This window comes from Caloenas nicobarica, chromosome 2, assembly GCF_036013445.1.
Source record: "Caloenas nicobarica isolate bCalNic1 chromosome 2, bCalNic1.hap1, whole genome shotgun sequence".
In the NCBI taxonomy this organism is placed as follows: domain Eukaryota; kingdom Metazoa; phylum Chordata; class Aves; order Columbiformes; family Columbidae; genus Caloenas; species Caloenas nicobarica.
Genome location: NC_088246.1, coordinates 22,083,827 through 22,109,066, shown reverse-complemented (window position 1 = coordinate 22,109,066; position 25,240 = coordinate 22,083,827). Strand labels below are relative to the sequence as shown.

General features: G+C 38.0%; 1 long non-coding RNA gene and 1 pseudogene across 1 annotated transcript; both read left to right on the top strand.

The window, feature by feature from the left end:
* Window positions 1-25,240, top strand: part of LOC135984977 (macrophage mannose receptor 1-like) — a 49,868-nt pseudogene that overhangs the window by 4,367 nt on the left and 20,261 nt on the right.
* On the top strand, window positions 552-12,300 carry LOC135985963 (uncharacterized). Its single transcript, XR_010605825.1, has 7 exons — window positions 552-1,332; window positions 2,038-2,186; window positions 3,609-3,839; window positions 6,250-6,309; window positions 8,459-8,620; window positions 10,713-10,745; window positions 11,403-12,300. It is a non-coding gene; the product is annotated as an uncharacterized LOC135985963 (long non-coding RNA).

The following is a 25,240-nucleotide window of genomic DNA, read 5'->3' as shown; positions in this document are numbered from 1 at the left end:
AATTGCTTTGTGAGCATTACAGTGGTTTGTATCTTTGGCTCCGACTATCCTGATTCCTTCGATGACCATCAGAGTTTTAGAAAATCAGTGTACTGAGGGAGTTAGCCTTGAATGTAATGTCATATTTATGGCCAAGTATACATTATATGCATAAAATATATACATTTATATATTATATAACATGCACAATATTTTAGCGTATGCGTTATAGTATATTAGTATTATAAGTAGTACATATAGTCTCTAAATAGATATGTTACTGTATACATATATATCTATTTGCTTACTCTTATACTGTATAGAAATATTCTCTAAAGTCACTATTTCTCACCATACTGTGTCACTATGTTGTTAACAGAGAGTATAAACAGTGATACGTTTCTCATACAGCAACATCAAAATGAAATTACATCCTCAAGAAAGAAGCACAAGATGGATGATCTGAGAAAGGGCTGGAGGTAGCAGTGTAGGTGGAGGAAGTGTGGCTGTTGTGACTCAGCAGATGAGAATGCTCGTGGAATAATTCTGTTTACCAGTGCAATTACCTTTTGTCATTAGCTGAAGTCTGATTGTTCTGAATGGCTTTCCCACATCCAGAATCATCCTCTACACAAGCAAATAACACATGTTGCATAAAGATGTAGAGAAAAGTGTGACTGAAGAGTAAAATAGCATACAGGTCCCACTAATTGTGGTGGTGTTGCTGACCAGTACGATAATTTTGAGCTCCTCACTGTTTCCCAGGCAGGATGGGTGCTGTCACCATTGTACAGCTCTTCTCTGAGAAACCCTGTTGCGATGCATGTAGGTACGGAAATGAGCGCTGCAGGAAAATTAATGATGGGATCCCTGCTGCCTCCTTTGTGCCTACTCATTTGCCACCCCTGCATGGTACAACTGCCTGTGCAGAGCCCTGCAGAACAGGTCAGGGACCAGCTCCCTGCACCCTCATCCCTTCTTATCACTACCAGCTGTACTACTATAGTTCAGTCCACTGTTCCACTGAATGTGAGCAGATTTATTTCTGTTAGCAACTAGAGGAATTGGATAAGGAAAAAAAAATGTTTCAAAATGAAAGGAGAAAGAAAATTAATAGTTTTCATTATAAAGAAATAAATTATTCATTTTCTTTAGATTATTCATCTTAATCTCATTGTTATTTAATACTCTTTCTTGCCACAGAATGGTTATTGGGCAGACTATGTCTGCAAGAAGAAAGCTGGCTACATTTGTAAAAGAAAACCTATATTCACAAATATCTGGAGAAAAGGAAATTACTGATGCAGGTTGCAAAAAAGTATATAAGAATGGAACATCAGTTTCCCGGATCAAGTAAGTACTTTGTCTGAGAATCATCTAGAATTATTTGAATTCCTTATATTATTTACATATAGATTTTTTTTATTATATTATGGAGTTTATCTCTCAGTTATTTTAAACTTCAGAAAGCCCTTTACAGAAACCACTTAGAAGGAATACATAATTTCACTGCAAAACATTTCTAATTCATAATATTCACAATTATTGTGCTTCATTTAGTTCGAAATGGTATAGCTCACTTAATGAATGATATCACAATTATATAAAAGTTATATGGAAATCCTAAAATGATGTTACAGGGCTGGAGAAGATATGAGACCTACTGCTATTTTATTTGATATGTTCCAGCAACATTTTCGGAAGCAAACACCAATTGCGAAGGAGAATAAGGTTACTTAGTCACAGCTGAAAGTACATAATGACTTTTCCTTGGCTTTTAAGTGTGTAAAGGTTGTGTGTTCTAAAATACTCCTGGAACTACTGCTCAATTCTAATACAATCCCAATTAGCAAATTATCTAAATTACAGACACAGTCTCTAGTTGAACAAAAAAAATGTCTCGCTTCTGATTGTTGACTTATACAGAGTCAGAATTCCATCATAACGTCCTCTCCTCCAGTCTGAAGCAAGGAAAAGGAAAAAAGGATTGATATCAGATTAGACAAGTAGGATTTGGGTAAATTGTGTTTACTTGCATCATTATGGTTCCTTTTACAGGTATGAACAAGCCTATTTGACTGATTTTGTTGGGCTGAGGCGTGAGAAATATTTCTAGCTTGGTCTCTCTGACATGGAGGACCAAGACACTTTCAGGTGGGCCAATGGTGAATCCGTCTCCTTCACACACTGAGATGCAGCAATGCTTGGTAGGTGCTGTGAGAGTGGATGGTGGGCCCTGTCTGAGGTCATGGTCCCTATTTGGGTTTGCATTGGCAATGTCCTCTGAATTTTATGTTGTAAGCTTTCAGTATATTTTACAAGAACTAGCAGTTCTCAAGACCTGTCTTTTAATTTCAAACGGAACAATTTGAACTGTAGTTTTATATTAGGACATCTGTTATATTTACCCATAAGATTAACCTTTTGGCTCATCTGCACAAAGAGGTAAAAAGGAGTCATAGGCAGTTGCTAAGGCTATTCCACACGCATCCTTCTAATGGTAAAGTTAGCCTGGGAGAAAAGTCTGAAACAGGCCAACTGTAATAAGGATTTTAAGCTAGAATTACAAAATCACAGCATCAAAAATTATCATACTATCTATTCATTTATTATTTGTGATGATAAGAAAACTGCATTCAGGGGATCATACTGTGCAGAAGCACAGAAAACAAGACTTCAAAATACCATGAGGGAATCTGCTCTCCCCAAGATATACTATGTCCTGCCTAGTGATAATTTGTTAGAAAACTTTCTCAAAAACCTTCAGTGGGTTTATAAAATATAAAATAAAATAAAAATAACAAAAAGTTGCAAAGACATGGAGTATAAAACTTCTGTAAATGCCATGAGAAGAAACCTTGCCAGGGAAGGTGTGGTGCCAGCAGATGATTGGAGTACGAAGGACTTGGAGATCAGTCTGGAACAGTGAAGAAAAATTAGTTTCCTTGCATCTGTGTTCACTGAGAAAGAAAGTTGGCTTCCTGTGCTGGAAAATTTCTTTGTGAAGGTGTGATTAGAGAGTCTATTTCAAACTGAAATACCATGAGAATAGATTATGGAACAAATAGATGACCTAAAGAATAGCAAGACAGGACCAAGCACAGCTGCAAAAGCATCCAAGAGCTGTAATGGTCACATTAAGTGCACTGTTCGCTTTATTGTGTAACTACCCGCTAAAACTGCCTTAAGAGCTAAGGAGTATAAAAAGGCAAATTCGGTGCCAACATCTAAAATCGTTCCAGAGAGATGTGGGGAAATACAGACCTATGAGTCATTGGTAAATTAGCTGAATCTATAATAAAGAATAGAATAAAGTGGATATAGTAGGAAAGATATACAAAATTACTTGTATAAAGGGAGGTTGTACATATAGATCTCCTGGAGCTTCCCACAGGACACAAAAGCGTACAAATAAGGGAAATCTGGTTAGTGCGGTCTATCTCAACTACCAAAAGCCTTTCAACTAATCTGACCTGACACAGTAAAGCTCTCATGTGAATAAAAATTTTGGTAAAAAGGCAAGGAATGGAATGATGGAATATGGTGGTGTTTTGTGGTGGTTTTTGTTTGTTTGGTTGTTTGGTTTTGTCTTGTTTCTGTTTTGTTTTTCTTTTTTTTTTTTTTTTCAGTGGTGGCTATTTTTCACTGGGGAAGAGTTTTCACCAACAGAGTCCCATATTATCTGTGCCAAAGCCCATGCTGTTCAACATCTTTACAGACCACCTGGAAAAGCTGAGATAGTGAGGTCACAAGATTTGCTGATTATATTAAGTTATTTCTGATAGTGAAGATGTGCCTGGGAGAAAACACAGGATGATCTCAGGAGAATAAGTGACTGGGCATGACTAGTAAAATTCCAGGTGAACTTTGATGTAAATAAAGTGATGCTCATAGAAACAAACATATGTCTTGAACTGTCATAAAATGATGGATTTATAGCTGACCTTTTCATGTCACAAGTCAATTCTTGGCACCATGGTAGACATGTCCATTAAAACATCAGGTCTGTCCTCAACAGGAATCAGAAGCAAATAAAATGTTAAGAATACTTAGGAAATGAAGAAAGAACACAAATAGGCCATTGTATAAGCCCATTGTGTGCATTCGACTGCATCTTGTGTGAAATATGCAGCTCTGGTTCCCCCTGAGAGAATAAACTAAATTTACATCTCTGTCGAGGTTTGCGCACCTGCCCTATGTATGCACTGAGGGTTTAGTTTCCATCTATAGGAGAATTATTAGTGACTGAGGTTATGCTAACTGATATAAAACAGGCTTAATGTAAGTGGGAATGAGGTTCTCACTTGGAAACAGGTTTTCACTGTAAAAAAACCCACTTGCTTTCTACCCGTAGAATTAATTATGTAGGGCAGCCAAAAAAAAAAAAAAAAAAAAAAAAAGCAGCATCCAGAACTGATCATGGCCTCCTCAGACAGAAAATAGTACTCTTCGCCTGTGTGAAAAACAGCTAAAATATAACTCTGCTATCCAAGTGTTATTGTATGGCAAGAAGTGAACATCTGCAGCTCAAGATTTTAAGTAAGAATTAAACAATTCAGACTGTATAAAATATCCAACAGGTTTTTTGTTTCTTGTAAAGGAAGCAAGCCAGGATGTGTAGCCATGAGGACTGGGACTGCAGCTGGATTATGGGATGTTCTTGACTGTGAGATAAAGCAAAAATTTATCTGTAAGCAGTGGGCAAAGAGTGCAACTGCTCCACCTATTGAATCTACTGCTCCAGTCCCCACATGCCCTGAAGGTTGGGTAGTAGTTTCTGTTTTAAATTAAGTGATTAAATAGTTCCAAGAAGAAGAAAGGCTTTGAACTGCTTGGTTTGGGGCAAGGGGGAAAGAAAGAAAGAGAGAAAGAGAGAAAGAGAGAAAGAGAGAAAGAAAGAGAGAAAGAGAGAAAGAGAGAAAGAGAGAAAGAGAGAAAGAAAGAAAGAAAGAAAGAAAGAAAGAAAGAAAGAAAGAAGGGAAGAAAGGGAGAAAGAAAGAGAGAAAGAAAGAGAGGAAGAGAGAAAGGAAGGAAGGAAGGAAGAGAGGAAGGAAGGGAGGAAGGAAGGAAGGGAGGAAGAGAGGAAGGAAGGAAGGGAGAGAGAGAGAGAGGAAGGGACATCTTCATTTTGCGGTATCTGAGACTGGAATATAGAAAAAGAAATCTCAGGGAATGATGTAAAAGAGGGGACAAACTAAGGAAGAAAGGTCTTTGCTTCTATGAACTTAAGAAAACATTCATGACCACTAGAGGAAATAGGGAAGTTGAAGGTACAAGACAATGAGGGGAGAGACAAATCTAATGGCCTAAGATTGTCTTACATGCTTATAAGTACCCTTAAATGTAAATATCTTGCAAATCTTAGAGCTATTTTTTCCTTTTGGTTCTATTTTTGTAACTTAGGTAAGGCTAATAGAATACAGTAACACATGTATAAGGAAATCAATCTCTCAATTTGTGTTTTATAAAGAATTCACTCAGCAATCCCACCTGAAATTCTGCCTTCATATGAAGACATCAAGAAGAAGATTCACTTTCCTAAACATAGGCATCTGGTCTGATTGAGATGCATCCCTCCTTCTTTAACTGTTGATCCAGAAAGGGGCAGCTATCCCACCAGTCCCTGCTGTATCTGCCAGCTCTATAGAGATGGTTCAACATTCCTGAGCTTGTCTAGATCTAGAGGTTTACAGGTGGGCAACTGAATTGGACCATAAAGGAAGCATTCAGCTTGAGCTGACAACAAAATGTAGCTACCATGAGCTAGACCTCTGAAGTCTCATTATGGCCAGTGGAAGATCTCACCTGCACAGCTAGTGCTGCCTGAAGAGCAATGCAGTTTAATCTAGCGCGGTATTCAGTTGCCTACATGTAGGTGACTTAACCACCTGTGATGTCCTAGAGTCAGCCCACCCGACTGTAAGTTTCCCACAGAAGCAGTGCCATATCTGTCAGCTCTCTGCAGGTACGTTGCACAGCCTCTCAAACAGGGCTAAGCACCTCTGTTTAGGTAAATGACTCCTGCTCTAGCTCTCTATTGACTATAATAGTAGCTTAGAAACCTAGTGTGTATCTTACCAACTGAAATGAGGTATTGTAATCTGCAAACTAAATCCCTAGATAACGTTATATTAACTTGAGATGTTTGCCCCCAGGAGATGGCACATATTTCGTAAGGTATGTTTGAACACTATATTGTGCCCTTAGATAGATCTGGTATTTCCTATCTCATTCATTTATGATCCATTTTCTTTTCAAATTTTCTTGCAGGTGTATTTCCCCTGCTGCCTGCAATGCGATGATGACATAGCCTGAACAAATCATAAACAGGTACATACACTCTGGAGAGCCCTCTGATGAGGAGCAGAAAGGTCAGGCAGTTCAAATTAAGCATAAAGGGCTACAGCTGGGCTACTAGTAGAGCTTCAACTGGCTCATTCAAAGCTGCTATGGTTACTTTTCCTTCAGATTAAGCTGGAGCCTGAAATATAAAGCAGAGAACATTTTCTGCTTGGACTCTTTGATCGATAGATGTGGGGAGGCTGGAGAAAGTAGAATGAAGTTAATTGATGACTAGAACATTTCTTCTGAGTCACTGGCTCTTTCTTCCCTGTCCTTTATTCTTTTTTCAATTGCTAGATGGTAGCCCACTAACTAACAGTGCTGAGCAGCTGAAGTCCATAAATATCCTCTGTTTGTAAAAAGTAGTTGAGTGCATAAATACAGTGTGTGGCTCTTCTACTCACTCTTACAGTCTAAACAGTAGAGATTAGCCTCTTTCTAACTCAAAATAAGAAGTGATAAATTATTGTTATGAATACTGTAACATCTTGACTTGCTTCTTCAATCTTATTATTTTTAGGCTTGTGGAATGATATAAACTGTGGTTACCCAAATAAATTTGTATGTGAAAACCATAACAGTTCTATTAATGCAACATTTGCTTCTCCCTTGCCTCCTGAAGGATGTCCAGAAAGTTGGTCGTTCTTTAACAACAAGATATGTCAACAAGTATCTTCAGTAAATTGTGTAAAGCAGTGGAACTGAAAAAAAGAACTGCAAAAAATGATTATAAAATAACCTGGAGAGTAATTATCCAGTCAGAACATTTTGGCTGGATGGCTGGACTTTTTTGGAAGTGACTATAGACATTGAACTTTGCAGAGAAATATAGTAAAAGTAGATGTATGCTGAGTAAATTTCAGAGAACATAGTTTACACAGGCTTAAAATACACTGTTACTGTTTGAGAAAAGCCCTCCTTCTCCTCTCCTCTTTTGCCTATTTATGTTAGAAACTGAAATTTGTATCTGTCAGTTTCGAAAAAAACAGTGTCCTGAGGAGGGGAATTGGAGAGGGAGGTGCTGAGCTCCTCTCCCTGGTATCCAGTGATAGGATGTATGGGAATAGTTCAAAGCTGTGCCAGGGGAGGTTTAGACTGGACATTAGGAAACATTTATTTACCAAGAGAGTGGTCAAACACTGGAACAGGCTTCCTAGAGAGGTGGTCGATGTCCCAAGCCTGTCATTGCTTAAGAGGCTTTTGGACATGCCCTTAACAATATGCTTTAACTTTTGGTCAGCACTGAACTGGTTAGGCAGTTGGACCAGATGATCATTGACCATGACGATCATGATCTATTCTAATTCTATTCTATTCTATTCTATTCTATTCTATTCTATTCTATTCTATTCTATTCTGTGCTAATATAGTGTGCTCCATATACTTATGTCACAGCTCTTCCTCTGTGTGTATGAACACTTCTGGGCTTATAGAAAGAATTAGAGTATTCCTGAAGATCTAGTGATAGGCAGAGGAATACTTTGAGTGGGTGAATTCCTCAAATGAATTAATTTGTGAGTAATATTACAAACATCGATGAGCTGGCCAGTAGCAATACATCCCCCAGACAGTTTTGTCTGGAATACAATTGCCTAATAAATTTAAAGCATTTCTAGAAGCATACAGAAACAGAGACTTATCTGCTATTAGGCAGTATTTACTTAATAATTTAGCTGTGACAATAATTAATGAATTCTTTCTCCTACAATAATCCACTGTCTTTTTATGAAGTCTGTTTTCACAAATGTGAACTCACAATGAATGCTGCATGAATTCTAGCAGTCTCGTTTCCAATATCCCATGCTGTGGCATTACTTTTGCAATACATGCAACTTTAGCGGTTTCTAGAACTTGAATGCTTAAAAAACCTTTTTCAGTTGTTAGGTTTCTCATTCTGTGTGTAGTTATTTTGGATACCAGTTAATGAAATATTATTTTCCCTCATAACTCTAGTTTTGGTATAGCATGTCCTGAACCACCTTCCTATCACTAATCTTCTACCAAGAAAAATGATGTAGTCTTCTTCTGAGAAATGGGTTACTATTATATTTTTTAAAGTCATCTGTTGAGATAAGGAGTGAAAATGTTCATAAGAGACTTTTTTTTTTTTTTTTTCACTTTTTGTGTTGCCCTTTAGGTCAGTGGTTGTGGCTAGACAACGCTGCACTGGACTTTGTCAATTGGGATGAGAATGAGTCTGGTGTGGAGCATCACTGTGTCAAAATGTCTGCACCATCTGGTTATTGGGATAACACTGATTGCTCTTCTGAAAAAGGACTTATCTGTAAAAAACCCAAAGGTAAGTCCTTAGTGACTCTGTCCTCAGTGACAGGTTTACTATTAATAGTAACTGTTAAAGCCCTCCACCACATGTTTGGAAGTAATTTCTGACAGTTTTGTATGGCATATCCCACTTTTCTAAATATTTGCTGGTGCCCATTTTTGCAGACTGCAAGCTCTTCACAGCACTGCCTGTGCTCGCATGGGAATATGGTAATGTGCTGTATGCACCCTACACTGAGAATGAGACTTTCAGAAAGCTTTCGAATACCTAACACAGGCAGTGGTATGGCAGCTGTCAAACACTTGTGCAAACTTATGATTTTGCGGGAAATAATATTGTCACAGCTATTCTACCCTTGCAAGGAGCAATTAGTGTGAATAATCAAGCTTCCTCTTCAAACTTCTTGTACTATACTACTACCCAACATCAAAAAATGGCTTAATATTTGGCCTGATTCAACAACCTTTAAGTCAGTAATGCCTTAGGGGTACTAAAGGGCCAGCTGTTTGTGCTGCAACAAGGAGTACTTCCCTATTGAATGAAAACATCAGGAAAATCACTATAGCAGCTGTCCTATCAGCATTCCTGGAAACTTTCATGCAATACTCCATATGCCAGACTAATGTTTCAAAGTTAAAAAATCACATGTAAGGCCACTTTTATTCCTTGTATTCTCAAGTGAAGATACAAAAAATATAATTGCATGAAAGCAAGCACTGGCATTACATTCTCTTAGGTTAGATGCTAAAACCAGTCTTACCTAAAAAATGGTAGGTTGCTACCTTTAAACCTGTGTACTTTTCTTTTGTAGCAGCTGTGAGATCAGGTGTAATTTTCCAGCTTTTGAACGGCGCACTGTTCCCAGTAAATCATGGGGTACATCTCTGTGCTATGCAGAAAACTTAATTTCCTGTGTAAAACTATTTTTAAGACTCCCTTGTTTGATGAAAAGTTGAAAGGGCATGATTTATATATTAAAGACATTGCAAAACACAGTAACTCCCAGAAAAATCATTGAAAATTTTGATGTAGTTTTTGATCATTTTTCAAGCATACTCTTTAATTAAAAACAAACTGAAATATAACCAAGACACAGGCATCTCTCATGAACTGTTAATTTCCATCCTTAAATCAGCACATGCCCATGCCAGTAAATCAGTTCATTCTCATTAAATATTTACTAAGAGCATGCAAATTATATTCCATCCCATATAGTACTAAAATAATAAGGAAGCACTAAAATCTACCTATTAAATCATAAGATGCTCTGATATGTAACTGTTTCCTGCCTCAGTAAGGGCTAATATTCCTTAGTTCCCATCAAGTTTGAATTCTGCTCTACTTTAATTTAATTTAAAATTTCACCTGTATAACTTCTCCTCTGGGTATCAAATTTGTTTACAAACTGTCATGTAAAAGAATGAAGAAGATAAATATTTTCTTGACAATTTAGGGAGTCTTGATTCAGAGTAATTTCTTCTTACTTTATAAGAACATCTGGTATGTTTAATTCTTCCTCTTTTCAGAGTGTCAAACTATTTTTGCACCCCTTCAACAACAACAACAAAAGAATTTATAAAGGCTTTTTCTTTTCCCTTCTCTCTCTCTCTCTCTCTTACGCATGGGCACATGAGAAAATTACAGCCTTGATTCATGGAGCATTTTCTAGGAAGACATTTAAGAATCTTAAATTTAATTGTAGCAGAAGAATCCTGCTGGACACACAGAGCTTCCTAGAATGCACTACGTTAAATTAATCTCCTGAGTTGTACATAATTTTCTTAATAAATTAAAACTAGTATTTCAGGACAAATGTTAAAAGATATTTTTAAATTAACATAGAAAAGAGTTGGTATTTTAATGCTGGTAGATATAAAAACAATATAAATTTTTAAATTAATAATACAGTTTGGTAATGTTGAGCTGGAAGGTAAAACCTTAGTAATGTATTTGTTACCTCACTTATATTGCCTTTTAGAACAGACATATATGATAATAATGCAATGGTAATACTTTAGGGTTTTTTGATCCTCTATAATTTTAGTTAAATAGTCAAACTTATGAATTCTAATGAAGTGCTGTATTGTCTCTCTGATATTCATTGAAGTTGAGCCAAGCGGGAGTCACCTACAGCAAAAAGGTAAGAGCTTTCATAAGAAAATGAATAAAAATATAAAAACAAGAACTTAAAATTATTTTTTTGCAAATCACTCCCTTCTAGAGAACAAGTCCTATTGACAGTCACTGGGATGCATGGTTATAAATGACCCAGGGTAATCCCACGCTGCCTTTTATGTGGACACGAGCACTCACATGTTCTTGGTCAACTGGACTGCTGCAGCGCTAACCCTGAGATGACAAGCTCAGCAGTGACCCAACCTGTGACTGACTTTGAGGACAATCACAGAGCACTTTAACTTGCCTGTTAAAACCTGTGTAGATGTACATGCAAATGTCTTTCATAGGTATTATTGTAAATAATATTACATAAAAATACCACAGAACTCATTTCCAAATAATTAACATTCCATACCCATCTCTGAAGCACACATTATTAATTGAATTCTTATGAGCATCCACCACATACATTGTATGTCACTGTAATCCAGATCCACTGAAACAATGTTAGCTTTAGCAAAAGGGACCTGGCTACTGATCAGCAACCATTCAGGTCTTGGGTTTACAATGAACAGACTTCAAATTCAGGCAGGAGCAAACATCTTCTCCTTGTTTTTCATGTTGTACATGGACTAAAAAATTACTAAGGTGTCTCACAATTACATGCATTAATTTTCAGCCAAGGAAAATAATGAAGAGACTCATCCCCCTGTTCAGGTCTCCATTTGGCCGCTCATTTTCTTGGCTATTCTTGCTCTTCTTGGAGCTGGCATGGCAGTCTCTCTACAGGAGAAGAAGACAAAACCAACTGTCAACAGCCTCTGGCAGTGGAACACTTCTAAAATGTGTCAGTAACTGAAGAACAGTTGAGTCCTGTGGCATGTACCAATTCAGAGAAGTTATTCACTGAAATTAAAGGATTTATCCGTTAAAACTGTGTAGTGAGGATATCTGTAATCTTACATTAAATCCCTTTTCTCTTTTTGCACTAGCAGTCTATTTTGTATCATGTATGTTTTACAAAATTGGAATTACAGATTTATGTTATTTTTTTTAACAGTCAAGCTTGAGAATGGGGCCCGTGTGAACCTCATGATGTTCAACAAGGCCAGTGCACCTGGGTCACCTGGGTCAGGGAAACCCCCAGTATCAGTACAGGCTAGAGGCAAAGGGACTGAGAGTAAATTCTGAAAAACTCTGGTGAATATAACATTTCAAGAAAAAATAAACATACTGAAAAAGAACGATTAAAGTCAACTAGTGAGAATGAATATTCAATAAGTGTGATTACTATTTAAAACTGTATTCCCATGACTTTATGGACATAACTCTGTGAACTCAAAAAATAAATTGTTCCCAATTCTTGCAATCTTGAACTTGTTTTCTCCCACAAACTTCACTCCAACAGATCAGCACTTTTATTCTTCCTTATACGTGTATCCTGTTATGCCTACGTATAAAATGGTGCTTCATATACTTATTGCAGACAACCTTTGGGTAGAAAGACTTGCCATTTCCATTTTTTGCTATGGAAAATACAGTTCATATCAGCAAAGCATATTAAGCTCAGGCATAGGTTTTGGACTTTTTTCAATCTGATAATATGATTATTAACTGTAGTATGTTCACTAAGATAAATTATTATCACCCTTGCATTCTTCCTTCTTTTTGTTAATGCTTTGAAACAAATAAAGTTTTTATTAGTATAATTTTCAGCTTCAGACTTCCCTGTGAATCAAGTGCAAGGAAAGGGGAAGGGAGGTGCTCCTATCTGTGCAAGATCTCTTTTGTCAATAAGAAGGAGGGCTTCTCTCCCCACCACTTTGAATTCAGCTTGAGCAAGCACCAACTTGGCATTTTTAAATGCAAGAAAAAGGAACTGAAAGCTAAGGAATTCAGCAGATGATACTGTACTAGGAATCTGCAAGAAGGCTAAGTTTAAGATGTTGGAAAAACAGTGGAAAGCAGTACAAAATAGAACTTAAGTGACGCACAAATACAATTTAGACACTAGCCCCTTTGTGGGGAACAGTGCTTAACAGAGAGCCCTGATATGGAGCCCAGGTTGCATAGGGTCTACTGAGCAAGCTGGAAAGTTAAAAGAAAACAATGTAATGGAGTTTATTTTCTAGGCGCTAGACTCCCATTTTCTTGGCTCAAATACAACCAAGAATTTAACACAGTGGTGAGAACAGGCTATTGCACAACTGAAATGCAGCACACAGGATAGTGACCCCAAAACTTTTGTAACCAGCGTTAAGATGGTCCGTTATGTGAAAGGTCAGCTCTGAAGTGCTCAGTTCTCCAGTCCTCTTTCACCCTACCTCAGTGTCTGCACAAATCTCCCCCATCACCCTGCAGCCTTGGGCAACTGAATCCTCACAAGCATCCACATGCACAACGTGGGGCTAAAGCCCAGTTTGGACTGGAGCGTGGCTGACACTTCATGAGGCAGAGGAGGGAAATAGGCAGGAATTGTGACCTCCGGGTGTTTTCCTTGGGGATTTGCTCTGTGATATTGGATCTTTCTGAAATATGGTTTCACTCAATAAGCTCAGCTTTTATATCTCTCCCACCCCGCTGTTGCCTATAGCATTACTCAACTTTACAACTTTGGGCTGCTCGTGCAAGCTTTGCTCGCATTAAGGTCTCCCTGAATGTCACCTGCAAATAGAATAAGTGTTACCCAATTCCTACTTTTACTGAAATTCAGTAATTTTTTCTGAAAATATATTTCACTCTTACGATTTCAAATCAACAAGTTTAGACAGTTCTTGCAGTAATTTTTCCTAACACCTGATAAAGAAAAGCAAAGACAGTTGTTCCTCATATGACATCTGTTCAGCTTCCATATATATCTCAGTACTGATTATTTCAGTTCTCACTTTTTTCAATTTCATTATCACAACTTCTTTTATTTTCACCGACATAATTAAACAGAGAGAACAGCAGGACTCATCTGTATGCAAATGTTTGCCAGCACAGTTTTACAGCATAGTTGTACAAGTATTGCCACGTGAATACAAGTCTTCAGATGAGCACTTTGGTCACAGATTAAGAGGAGCTTTTCCGATTTATCTTACTTTTGGCTTTGTCCTGGAACATCCTTGTTAGGAATTTCTCAGATAGATGAATGCATCGTTTTGCTTGACAAAACTGTTCCAGGCAAAAGTTTCTCTCCTGTTACAGGGAAGCTTTTAACAAGCCTATAGCATTGAATATCTTCACTTCTTTCAAATCTTCAACCAGTAGTTATAAACAGCCCAGCCTCAAAATCCGGTCAAAACAAGCAGTGTAACAGTACAAAAAAAAAAGTCTTTTTAGCCCTCAAAGTGAGCAATAATGCACCAAATGCTGCAGAACCTGTAAAATTTGTTCTTTCTTCTATATATGTGGAGCTGTGACATTGTAGTAGAGTACTGAACCACTGGGGTTTTGTCTCTTTTTGTTTCTGAGATGTAAGGGTTAAAGCAGAGGCTGAGTTTTTAATTGATGATATTTCACTGCAGGTTTCTTGTTAAGAATTCTCAAGTTGCTCTTTTAGACGTTAGTCCTGTGTAGCACTCCAGCAACTGGCCCCTATATATAATACCAGCAAAGTCCCAGAGAAGGACCAAGGTCATCCCTTTACTTATCACTTCCAGTTACAAGGACAGAGATTTCAGTTTTGGAAGCAACTTGTTCTACAAAGAGAGTAGTGTTTGCATTGTGCACTCCAGTGACTTCAAAATACCATGTGACATGATATTTTCTTATTTAGAGGACAGCACTTTATCCATCAACCTTTTGATAAAGAGAAGGACCTGTCACTGTCCTCACTCAGAAGATTTTATACACTGCAATCTTAGAGTCCAAATGTTGCTAGAGGAATGAAAAGCAAGTTACATTTGCAATGAGTATCTGCACATTTCTAGTTTTTCTGTCCCTCATGCATTGTTCATTATAATCACTGGGTAAGTTTTCTGTTGGTTTTGTGTTAAACTAGGTAAGAAAATGCTTTTCCTTGGGCAGCTTTACAGTTTTAATGCATAGACTAATTATTTTGTATTTGTTATGAGATTTGATACATGATCTAAAGAGTATGTTGGGTATTATTCTGGCAGCTCTTGATTCACAGACTAAAAGAGAGGAGAGGTAGGGTTGTTGGGGGAAAAGGAGGTAATAAGATCAGGATCTTTAAACTGGAATTTCTTTTTGTGTAAATAGTAAATCAGATGGCACTGTATTGGAGGGTGATGAGAGATGAGGAAGCATGGAGCTCTTTCCACTTACCCTCCCCATCACACCCATGGTGCAGTGATCAGTCACAGGATTTTAGAGCCATGTTTTCATGATAGCTGTGCAACTTTTCCCTTTCTGCTGCAAGATGTGAGATATGAGAAGGAAGAACTGGCTTCTCCTCTCCAGTCTGACCAAATTAGAAGAATAGCTCTAGCCTGAAGATGTATATAACTAATCTGGTATAGCTACAGAGAGAAATGGTCAAGTAATAGTGCATGTAGAAGTGAGAGCATGAAGGCCTCCACATGAAAATGAGATTGAGAGCACATAGCAGAAATTTCAGGATAAAAGAATGCTCCTGTAATAGTGCAATAGTTTTAAAAGAAGCAGCATTGCTAACCTTAAAGAATGTGAGTTGAGGGTGAATCTGCAAGACCTCTTCAAGTGCAGAAATGTGCAATTGAAACCTGAAAGTTTCACTGTGCAAAGATGCTTGCCACAACTTGATCTGTGTTATCTTTGCTGAGCCATCCTTTTTCTTTAAACAACCAGTGAAAAGATGGAATGATAAAGCAAACCTATTGAGCTGTACAGAATACAACAATGCAATGAACTCATTTTTGTATGAGATCTGCTTGTGCTTTTCTGTGTTCAGGAACCATAGCTTATCAGCAACTTAGCATCACAGAATTTGACTTTCCTACAAGGCATGTATACCAAAATCTGAACACAGCATTTAAACCCCCGATTCTGCTAATACAACATTTTCTTTAAAACTTCTAGCTACATGAGGAGGAAAATGCTAAAAATGAATTTAAAAAGATGGTGTGACCTCTCAATTTAGATAGACATACTGATAGATAGGTCTATTACTAGGATTACGTTCTTCCCCCTAGACATCTTTACATTACAAGGAAATGCCAGTGGACAGCCATGTGTATTCCCTTTTAAATATAAAGGCAAACAGTACAATGAGTGCACAGATGCTGGGAGGTCAGATGGCTGGCTCTGGTGTGCAACAGCTGCAGACTTTGATGCTGACAAACTGTACGGATTTTGCCCACTAATAAGTAAGTTCTTCGTTTTATTTATTAACTTGTCATGAAACGTTGTTGAGGAAACCATCTATTGAGCCACTAGGTTTGTTGTCAGCTACCAACTGAGCATACTCATGACAAACCTTATCAGAGTAGACTAAATGAAAATCATCTGATTGAGCATTAGGCCCAGAAGCCAAGCACTCCCTCTATAGCCAGTGGAGAGGAAGAGGTGCTTCCAGAGTGTGGTTCAGCCCAGACGGGTCCTGACTCACCTGCTGGAGGTGGCTGCTCCGTTTGTGGACCAGAGAGGTGAGGAGGCTCCTTGACATCTCATTTATGGAATCTAAGTGCATGGCATGACCAGTGTGGATTTAGAGTGACATCTTCATTTCCAAAAATTCCCAGTGCTCTTAATTCTGCAGGCATGCTTTATAGGCCAATTCTCAAACAGCTACATATTGGGTTTTTTTCTGTTAACATCCATTTCTTGTGTCCTATTGCCAGGCTACACAAAAATGCTCTATTAAAAGTATCCTCCTCTTCCACCTTTGTACTATTTTCTGCACTGAATTTATATTTGGATTCTGCCACCTCAGGACACAAACTCTTTCACTCTCCTCAGCAGCTGCCTTCCCAATAACACAGCAGTTTCACAAGGTTTTGTGAGTCGCTCTTCAAAGACTGCAGTTGATCTGCACGTTGGTACTACACAGACTTTTTTAATAGCTCCTCAGGCTGCCAAGGGCCAGGCTCTGCCATTTTTGAAAAATCTGCTTCTCTTGATGATGACCTAAGAGGGCGTTCCTGCCCTGTAAGGACGAAGAACATCCAGAGTCACAGTTCACCTACATGCTTGCTTTCCTCCTCTGACTTCTACCTGGAATCTCTTTTTTCAATCAACAGATATGTCTGGTTTACCCAGTGCTACATTTTGTGTAAAAGAAAATTTCAAAGCAAATATTTGAAACCCATTCGCTCTTTTCTAAAAACTTAGAAATTTAAAATAATTATTTTATTTTTTTAAAAAAATTACTATTGTTTGTTTGTTTGATTGGTGCCTGATTTGATTTCATATTTTCTGGTGCTTTAAAACTGATGACAGCATACAGTTAATACTGCGCATTTTTAGAGCATTTGCATCATTACATACTTCATTTGCTTTTAGTTGGTGCAATATCAGTCCTCTAACAGCAGCACTCTATGTCACTTTTTCTTCCAGATGATACAGAAAGATTTTGGACAGATGTTTCCACTGGCATTCACTATCAGATAAACTCAGAATCAGCTCTAACATGACACCAAGCAAGGAAAATCTGTCAGCAGCAAAATGCAGAACTATTAAGCATCACAGAGATTCATGAGCAAGAGTATATGGGAGGTAAAATGACAGAGAACAACATCTCAAAATGTGCTGTCCCAGAGCTTTAGATGATGAAGTTGGCTGCCTTCTGTATCACCAAAGAAAACAGGGTGTCAGGCGTGGTTCAGGAGCTACCAAAAGGACAACACTTGCTGGTGTTTTTCTGTGAAGGATTGGTCCCAAACCTCTGTAGGGGGAAAATGGCCCCATCCCACCTTAGTGTTTCAGGTGGGACCTACCACATCTTCTGCAGCCTGTCCCAGGGGAAGGGTTTCCTCTGCTTGCTTTCTTGCTGGTGCACTCATTCCAGAGCAGGACTAGGGTTTGGTACTCAAATTTACCTTTTACCTCCGTGTTTCAAAGATTATTAATCTTTCTAGGAGAACATATGATGGTGGTGGCTAGATTGGTCCTAATATGGGTACATTTGCATACAGAAACTCCAAATAACTCCAGTGGATTTCAGATACAAATGTAATAGTACCAATTTGGTTATAAATGGTGTGAAGGAGACTTTGAAACCATTCACACAGAAAAAATCTGGAAGCAACTGATTGGCACATCATCTTTGTAACCTTTTTGGTGTGTTTACTCCACAAAATCTATTACAGAAACATCTTAGCAAAATTCCCTGACGAAAATAAGACACTTTTTATATCTCTTATGCTGTGATGAAAGTCAGAGAAATAAACTCTTATTTAAGTAGTGAAATAAGATGTCCATTTGCCCTTTTAACTACAGAGATCTCCACTAAATCAATATTTATTCATTTACATATTTTACTTTTTTAATCTGTGAACCTCAGTAATGCAGAAAGTACTGGTTTGGGGCTAGTTTAAACTTAGAAATATAGATGTCTTACTTTTGACATTATTTCTTTTAGATGAACTTGCTAAGTATGAGGAAAAGGAGATGTAATTGACTTTTTCTAATTTAGAGCTAACTAAAAAATTGAGGTTTGTGTTCTGGATTGGATTGAACACTTTGAATTTCAACAGTGGATGGCAATGGGCTGGGGGCAGCCCTTTCAGATATTTAAACTGGGCTCCAGATAAGAACTGTTCCTATTTTGTAAAATTTGAATGGATTCTGGCAAGACACCTACTAGTAAAAACTGCCCTAGCTACTTCTATTTCAGGAAAGTCCATTCTGATTTACAATAGCTGAAGATATAGATCTTTATTTTAAGAAGTACACTTCCAAATTACAAAGCTCACTGTGGATATCAGATACAGCAAGTTCTTTTACTTTCTTATATAAGCAAAGAGCTCATTTATGAAAGCAGAGTATGATGTGGAGTGATATATAACCCTACAGACCAGAGATCAGATTTTTTCCACAATGTGTTGCCCAAGAGTATAAATATAAATCAGATCTTCCAAAAGTAGCAAAATATTTAGAAATTAATGTCATTATGTTTTCTGGAGAAATTCTAAATATTACTGAGAGGCTTACAGAGCCACCTCATAAGTCCTCAGCAGTTTATGCAAAATTGCACTGGGCCACCTCAAGGAAGGGAAAAAGGGTGTGCTTGTGGTGCTCCTCACACATGGGGGGTTCTTGTGCTTCTTGTTTTTTTGGTCCCATGTTTTCTTTGTACCACAAGTATTTCAAGCCATCTCCTGTTTTGGAAAAGTTACAAGATGGTAAAGGAATAATTAAACTCTCCTCTAAGTTTTCAAAAATTCTGTAGCAGGCAGTTTCTTTTGCTGCTTATAGAGGTTTTTACACACTGCAACAGAAAAAAAAAAAGCTATTTTACAGGAAAGTAGATTCGTTAAATTCTTGAGACATAGTGAAGGCATGGTATAATTTAAAACTAAATACTTTTAAAGTTTGGAAGTTTTTGGCACAGGACAATATTCTAGCTTCTGGATGCCAGGAAAAGAATCAGAAACTTCCCAGTACCATCCTGATACAAAGTCAATGGAGGGTCATTACTTCACTCTCAAAGCATAGACTAAAAGCAGCGTCCTATTAACTACAACACCAGTTATCCTACAGGAGAATAAGTTGATATTTCTACTGATAATATGATGATTCTGTTAATCTTTTTATTTATTTTTGCCGTGAGATTCTATTTTCTCTCTTACTCAAAGGAAGCCTTTCCCTGCTCCCTGGGAAAATGTGTGGACTTAGGAATCCCAGCAAGAATGCTAAATGTGAAAACCAAGCATGTAACCAGAGACTTGGTACATTTGTAAAAAGAGAAACTTCAGTTCAAAGTCTGATATTATACCTAAAGGTAGGTTAGTCAAATAAAAAGAAATATTTTTCTTTGACTTCTAGAAAGAACAATCTGTAAAGTTCTGCAAATGACAAAAGGTATGCAACATTATCTTTCAACCAAGACGTTAGAAACCTTTGAAACCACATCTATACATGCTCATATAGACTTTTAGATGCTGCTTTTGTACTCACATTGTGTATTAACCATTCATAGGAGAATATTATTATTTTGTTCCATCACTATTACTAAGACCGATAAAAGCTGCTCTGCCGTGGTAACCAATGCTAGCAAATTTCCATAAATGCAGTAGAAATTTGTGCTTCATATTTTCTCCTCGTTTTCTCCAAATGAGCAATTTCAATTACTCCAATCTTAATGCAAAATATTCTCACGTACCACATTCCAACTTTATCAGTCCCTCTTTGATTTGCATGTGAAAATGTTCACTGCATTGCATAGCTATTTCTTTTCACACTTCAGAGTCAACAGAAGACCTATGGCTGGGTCTGAACGACCTGAGGGCTCACTTCTATTTCGAGCAGAGCAATGGGACTCCTGTGACCTTCACCAAGTGGCAGCACAGGCGTCCCACCTACACAAACCGTCTGGAGGACTGCATTGTTACGAAGGGGCAGGTATAACCATTCTGTAGCAATGCAAACTAATAACTATGTCAGTCTGAAATCACTTGCCATTATATACTTATTCAGGAGTCATTTTTTTTATATTAACTTAAAATAGTGTTCCCCATAAATTTGGAATCAACGAGAAGAAATGTTCAGAGGGCAGGGGAGATCAGAAATAGAGAGGTGGCATTTTTCTAGTGCTACATTTGAAATTTCTTAGCTGGTGAAAACTCTGGTCCAGAAATTTTATATTAGATTTGTTCTAATGCTGCAACAATGAAAAAAATTATACCTCTGGGAAAGGAAAGGGAATGAACTAGTTACTACATTGTGTGGTTATCATAGATGCTATTGGCATATGCTCCAATAGACCATTATGTCCCTCAGTGTTACTTCATTGAGACATGGCATTGAGGCATGGAGACCTGGCAGTAGGGTACTTAAAGGGTGACATAAAAAGAGCACTTACACCTACCTGCCAAATACCTAATATCCTACAGTATTTGTGACTGCTTGACTCACCAACTTTATTTTCTTGCAATACATATCTTTTTTGCGTTTACATGCCTGTGCACCCACACACATAAAAGCATGAAATGTTCCATGAACTTTAAAAGAAAAAAACTGAAAATGCTGTTATGAAATAAATGCTGTTATTTGAAGAACTGTTATATCATAGAACACTATTGATGTTTGACAGTATTAGGCACCAATAGAACTGATCCTAAACCTGATTTTATTGGGAAAATAACTCCTATTTACATTTTATGTTTTACACAATTCATTTTTTAAAAGACATCAGTCATTTTCAGAGTCTTCTCCTTGAGGATTGACCAGTTGAATTTGTTGCAATGCCCTCAGTTGTGCATTATTTCAGTTTCATTGATCTTTTTGCTAGAAGTGTAGTGTGATAATACTGCTCTAAATGCAGATCCATTAGCCCCAGATGAGATGTATCTTTACAACCCCCTCATGAAGTAGATAGCTATGATAGCACGTAATGCTGAGACTTCAATATGTCATTTGTTTCCTTCTTTCATATCAAAACAGCATCAAATGGATCTTAAACCAATCCTGACAGATGTGTCTACTAAAAAAAAAAATCTCTAGCAAAATGAACCTTCCTAGGTTAACATGTCTCAGTGGCCCTTGTAGTGAAGAAAGATGAAAGCACTAGTTTTCTTATGTTTATGAATGCTCCTTTTTTACATTCCCTCCTTCTCCCTGGTATTGTAGGATGGATACTGGGCAACTGACGTTTGTGATAAGCAATGTGGTTACATCTGTAAAAAGAAGCCTTCGTCATAACCCTCTGAGAGAGACAATCGAGGACCCAGGTTGCCAGCAATTAAATGCTCTCTCATAAATAATTATGTTGGGAAAAATGAACAGGAATTAATTTACTGGTTCTTGCTTCTTGCTGTGTGTTTGTATCTTCTAGAAAATCTACTCTTGATGAAACCTTTTGCTACTAGCATTTTAGTAATATATGTGCATTCTTCATTTTTGCTTTGAAGATATTCAAGAAAGTAAAGATTCATTTATGCATGCATGAATACTGCCTTTCCTTCCATTCCCAGATGAGCCACCCTGTGATAAAATTACATATATATTTTAAATAATAATTTCACCACTGTTCCTCTTGCTTATGCTCTTAGCCTAAGAAAACATGTAAGATTACCCAAAGCCACTTTGTCTCTTCTCTCAGGTCTGCTGTCTATTTAAAGTCTGTATAAAGTCCTTACAATATAAGGATGGCAAAAGAAAGAAAAGAATTTCAAAACAGAAAAGGATCAGCTCTTCTGCACAATGTTCCTACTGATGGACTACTTCGAGTGATATCAGCAGGTTACTTTTTTCCAAACAAGTAATTTTTCCAGAATTGACCTAATCAGAAAATCATTATAACTATATTGGTCAGCACAGATCTAACAGCAGGAAGAAGGAGAGCGTTTTACTGATATTCCTCCTTTCTGCCATCCCCACAAACAAGCACTGACTTGATTCCTCTTGGCTCAGAAATTCTCCTCACCCATTGCGCTTAGGGATGGCGGGCACAGTTTTGGGGAGCAGTGCTTGTATGTTAGTTCATTTCCATATTGCAATATTTTTTGTATTTCTTTATGTCAGATCCCACAGCTCTGGAAGGCTGGAGCTGCAGCTTCCTCCTGAATAAATCACAGGCTCGTTATGGTGCAGTTTGTACGATCCCAGCCTTACAGAGCCCTGGAAAGTGATAGCAAATGGCACAGTCACAATTTTCTTTGGAAAGTCACATACAAATAAAAGAGATGAAAACTAAGAACTTAATGCCAACCTTCAAACAAAAAAGGCCTTCTGTAGGAGCAAACAGCAACAAAAAAGCAGCTTTTGTTTATTACAAGATTGGCCCAGTCTCGACTTGTTTTTAAGCTTAGCTGCAAAAAATTTGACATAGAATATTTATACACAAAAAAGCAGAACTAATTTCTATATTGAAGTCTCAGTTTCACATTAAGAATGTTATATTTGTCACAGGGTTGGAAAAGTATGGTTTTCACTGTTACTTGGTGGGCTCTGCACTTTCGACATTCTCAGAAGCAAGACATGAACAGAGCACAGCTTTTCTAGCTACGGTGGAAAGCAGGTAGGAAAATATCTTTTTTATATACTTCAAAATCAGTCCTTCTGATGGAGAAACTTGTAAAAGTTGTTCATTTTCTGAATTCTTTGAAGTGTTTTATCAGCACCATTCAAAAATTTTGTAGTAGTAAGCCAAACAAAATAATCCATGCAGAAAAACAAACAAGCAGTCTTCAATGTTTTAGGGCTTTCTACTTATTTTTTTAGAACAATTTCATCAAATTTTTAGCGGTTCTTGAATTAGATAGTTTTATCTTTCAATTCCTAATTAAAGCAGCCTTTTTTTTTTTTTTTTTCCTGGTGGAACATAGTTACTACAATTTTAGTCTATATACTGACGGGTATTACCTTATGATTCGAAAGTTTAACAAAAATATTTTCCCAAACTACCTTCTAAGCCAAATGCTGAACAAATGGAGGAAATATTGTCCAGGACCTGCCCCACCACAACCAGAATGTGGCATCTCCAACCTACCCATATCCCAGGGGGGCTTTGCAGGCTTCATGGTCCCTGAGGAACACGACTGCCTTCAGAGGTGGTGGCTAGCAAAGCTGACAGTTTGGTCCTGACTTGGTGGTCTGTTTTGAGACACCTCAAAGATTTGGAAAGGCAACACAAATAGTGGAATACAACTAGAAGCCCATGTGAGCAGTGATTTGTGACTTTTCACAGAACTGAGCGGAAAGGAGAGAAGGTGCTTTCAGCTGAAAGGTGAAAGCTATCCCTCACCAAATTATTTTGACCACAATTAAAAGCCTGTTGAGGCTTTACCTGAACTTCACAGAGGAGCTGTTGCCTTGGGGTCACACTAGTGTGATAGTGACACCTCTGTTCGTACCACTTAGATCAATATTGCAAGGCAGTTGGTTGTGGATGAAAACTGTTTTCTACTTCAGAAACAAGCAAGCCTTTCTGGTTAGTCTGATGGGGCTGAAATCCGAAAAATATTTCTGGATTGGTCTCTCCAACATAGAAGAACGAGGGAGTTTCAGGTGGACCAGTGATGAAACTCCTCTCTTCACACACTGGAACACAGCAATGCCAGGTAAGCTCTGCATGGGCTCAACCCTCTCGACCGGAGTGCAGCTGAAATTCATGCAGGTTTTTGGTTTCCATCCCCTGGTGTTAGAAATTACAGGAGGCACTTTCTGTCGTGCTTATGTGTAGGTGCCCTTGTGTTTGATGCCAATGCAACAAGCACCATCAAAACTGAGTGTCAGGTGTTGTTTAAAACAATCTCCTGCAAAGTTTTACAGAAACAGATTTTTAATGGGCTAGACTGAAGGCAATACTGTGCGGGAGTTAACAAGGTCCATGGTCTCATTTTTTTTCAACTTTTTCACACCAGTTAACACCAACTCACCAGACTGAGCGAAATGATTACGGACAGAGTTTTCTGACCCACAAGGTGCATAAATGAGCAGTGAACACCCAGCTGTTTTGCATTTCAACAAAACTAGCTTGTTATGCCTTAAAACAAACTTGTTGTACGTGACTGATACCAGCCTTCTTGAAACTGAATTACCTGGATATTGAGAACCCCAAAGTAGTTGTCAGGCCATCTGCTACATATGTAAACAAAATCAAGTGCCGTTTGCCCTGTGATTTCCCTGGGGTGGCAAGAGAAGGTTTGTATTCTAAAGCTGCAAATTTCTGGTTTTGGCAAAGGTGTGTCTGTGAGACTCATTGGCCCATATCTGGGCTCTGGCAGGAGGTATTAAAAACAATTTTATATCCAGGAAGTTTTTTATCTGCATAATCTGAATCTTCCTTTTCAAAATTTTCTATGGATAAAAGCAAACGTCTCATTTCTCAGAGACCAATTAAGACTTTGGGTTTACTGATTTCTTTTCCATATCACAAAGGAAAAGTGCAAGGCTGTGTTGCCATGGGAACTGGAATTGCAGCTGGTTTATGGGATGTTGTTAGCTGTGAGGAGACAGCAAATTATCTCTGTGAACAGCGGGCGGTGGGAGTGGCGCCTCCTGCTCGTCCAGTACAGGTCCCCGCGGCCACCTGTGCCGAAGGCTGGGATGGAGCCTCCTGGACAGACTCGTGCTTCAAAGTAAGTCTGTGTCTCCTTCAAAGTAAGTCTGTGTCTGCTTCAAAGTACGTGTGTGTCTGCCTTCACTATGAGCCCGAGCATGGGGCAGCCCAGTGGTCAGTGCCCTGGTCACCACAGTACTGAGAGACCCAGGTGCTGGGTCATTTTTTGGGAGTTATCTTCTCCATGTTATTCAAGGGCAAAAAAACCCATGAGAAAATCCATCAAATTTAATGAAATTCAACAATGGAAAACCTGAAACAATAAAACCAGGGTGCTAGAAATACGTTTTCTTTTATTTAAATGCCGGGTGAGAACCTCACCTAATTTATTTGCTTCCAGGAATTCGTGACATAGTATTGCATCTGAAGAG